This window comes from Tursiops truncatus, chromosome 2 (assembly GCF_011762595.2).
Source record: "Tursiops truncatus isolate mTurTru1 chromosome 2, mTurTru1.mat.Y, whole genome shotgun sequence".
Lineage (NCBI taxonomy): Eukaryota > Metazoa > Chordata > Mammalia > Artiodactyla > Delphinidae > Tursiops > Tursiops truncatus.
This window is the reverse complement of record NC_047035.1, coordinates 109,755,009-109,757,959: the sequence shown is the minus strand read 5'-3', so window position 1 is coordinate 109,757,959 and position 2,951 is coordinate 109,755,009. Positions and strand designations below refer to the sequence as shown.

General features: G+C 49.9%; 1 non-coding gene across 1 annotated transcript; it reads left to right on the top strand.

Annotated features, from left to right (window-relative positions):
• Window positions 1-2,480: 2,480 nt before the first annotated feature.
• Window positions 2,481-2,587, top strand: LOC117311482 (U6 spliceosomal RNA). The gene has a single exon (XR_004525678.1). It is a non-coding gene; the product is annotated as a U6 spliceosomal RNA (small nuclear RNA).
• The last annotated feature ends 364 nt before the right edge of the window (window positions 2,588-2,951 follow it).

The window sequence follows — 2,951 nt, the reverse complement described above, 5'->3', positions numbered from 1 at the left end:
CCCAAACGACTGAAAACAGTGCCCATAGTAGCTCAGTAAACGAGGAGAAAAAAAAAAAGACCTATGAAAAAAATTCCATTGTAGCTAAAACAGTCACCGTAGTAGCTAAAAAAAAAAAAAGGAAACGGAGCCGTCTCATGCTCCACCCCCGCCGCCTCCTCCTTGCTGGGCCTTCAGGGCTCAGGAGAAGGCGATGTATGGTTCAGCAGGTCCCAGACCCTAGGTCCACAACAGCCCCTGTGGACTGTTCCTGGGATCCTCTATGCCCCAAGGATGACCACCATGCTGTACTCTTCTAAAGCAGAAAACAAAACCAGTGTTGGATTTTAACATCTTGCTAATTATAGTCTTGAAAAAGTTCATCATTTACCCAGTTACAAAAACCACAGCCAGTCAAAGCTGACATAAATGTTACAGATCGTCAGTAGGGCACTTTCCTCACTTGGCAGAAGATAAAACAGGACCAGAGAGGTCCAGGGAGTTGGTCAAGGTCACAAAGACAGGTGCAGGGAGGAATGGGAACTAAAATTCAGATCTCTCACCTCTATACCACAACTGCTCAATAAGAAAAAACAAACAGAAAACCCACCTGGCTCAAAATAACACAAGCTCAAGTAGCCACAAATAGCAAAAAACCTGGTCCATCTCCTGCTGGTTTCCGCAGTAAGGCAGTTATGAACCCACAAGATGTACCTGTCACCATGACACGTGTGCGCATCGACTGTGTCGAAAAGGCTCTCCTAAACAAATGAAGAAAAACGTGGATGCTAGTTGAAGATTAGCATCATCTCCCATCAACACTAATACGCTTTTTAGTTATTTGCAATTCTCTTTTGTAAATCTGAGGGAAACATCATTGCCCAAATTAGCTCTTTTCACTGAATGAAGGCCATATTAGCATTCTGAGGTTTGTGTTTGCTTACCGCTTATTTAGAGAGAAGTCAGATGAGAAGCTGGGCTGCCTGCACCTGATTTCCATTTCACTGAAGACAGGTGAGGGGAGGAGCTCCGAAGTCCCCAAAGGCCAAGCCAGGTGCTCCCTGGCTGGAGCTGAGATGGGTTCACAGTATGGAACGAGACCTCAGCCTGGAGGACCAACTACCTCCACAGCATCGCCTCCCCTGAAGGACTGGCCCAGATGGGTGAAACTGACTCAAGTGACTCCAAGGTCTTCCTCTGCCTGAAACTCTCTGTCCTGTCCTCTCAGGGCTACATCCCTATCATCAAGTGATAACTCAACTGTCCCCTCCCTCCTGTCTATCCACTGAAGTGGGCTTCATTCCCCAGACATGCTCTATACCGCATGTTCTTTCTAGTCTGTCTCTGCACTGAGAATGCTCCCCCCCACTTGCTGGAATGGAAGCTCCATGACCCCTGCTGCCCCAGCGCTCACGTCATAGGTGCTCTACAGTTGGTAAAGAAATGAAGGCAGGAATGAAAGTCTGAGCTGATAAGACCTTGGGAGTGTTGCTTAAGAGGAAAAGGGCAGACTACGCTCCTGGTCCCAAATGTTTTCTCTCTCGAGTTCCACTGTGAAGAGGAAAAGATCAGTCTTTGAAACCAGACTTGCATCCAAATCCCAACTTCTTTCACCACTGGCAGGATAATTTTGGCCTTGATAGTTTAACCAACTAGGGGCTCAGTTTTCTAACATGCAAACTGACGGGGGAGGGCACTGACCAGGTTAGGTGCCTGCCCCAGGACTGGATCAAAGGGTGGTGACCTTTCCCAAACCGCCACCACTCCCGAGTCACGCTATGCAAAGCCTGGGCCCCAAAGAGGACACCCTCCCTCTTCCCCTTGGCTTCAAGTGGCGATGGTCCTGAGAATCCCGAGGGAAGCAGCGGCAAGTCACTGCCGCTCCGGCGCTGGCGCCCACGGCCGCCCCAGCCCAGCCCCTTCCGGTTCACGGTCGGCTGCTCCAGCCCTCGCGGGGGTCACGCACGGGTCTCAGCCCGACCATCGGTTCGCAAGCGTTTCGGGGTACCGGACCGTACTCCTGTGGGGACCTCATTGGCACCACGGGCCCTCGTCCCAAAAAAGCATTCTCGCCCCGCACACGCCGTCACGCCTACTTGGCGTTCCACAGCGTTCCCAACATTCCCCTCCGCCGCGCTCGTAAGACCCCAGGCCGACCCTTGCGCGCTCAGCCCGGCCGGCGCGGAAGAGGCGCGCGAGCGCCGCGCACCACGTGACCAAGCGTGTCTCCCGGCGCCGTCCGCTAGGCGCGCACAGGTCGGGCGGGCAGAGGGCCAATTTCCCATGGTCCCTTCATTTGCATATAGAATGTAAGAAGGTTATGGAGACTATTAAATTTAACTTGGCCGTAATCACAAAGACATGAGAGTTGTGTGACACAAAAGGTCAAAACGTCTTGTATTCTGTGAAATTTTTTTAAAAAGGGCCACAGTGTAATCACCATAATCGTGAAAGTTTTTATATTCTTAGCTTTATAAACGTCGCGAGAAGCAAGTACTACCGTGCTCGCTTCGGCAGCACATATACTAAAATTGGAACGATACAGAGAAGATTAGCATGGCCCCTGCGCAAGGATGACACGCAAATTCGTGAAGCGTTCCATATTTTTGTCCCTGAGTTTACCAGGTGCACAGTTTGCACGTTGATGCAAACACTTTACACATACAGGTTCTACTTTTTGTTTGACACAAAGGAAACTGTAGACCCTGGAGATGGAGTAAAAGTGTGGGCAGTCAGATTCATCGCTTTGCTGTGCTTTTCACATCTGGCTCTCGGGCCCCAGTCTTCAACTTTTCAAATCTTGCTTCTGCTTCCCTCTGCATTATCCTGAGTTCTACTGTACCTTACACTTAAGGAAATGGCCTTGCCAAAGTTGATCCGTTTCATGTCCAAAACATAACAGGACCTTAGTGCTACCATAAACATAAGTTGTACTATACCAGGAACTTGGAACAAGACTGACTCCTCATGCT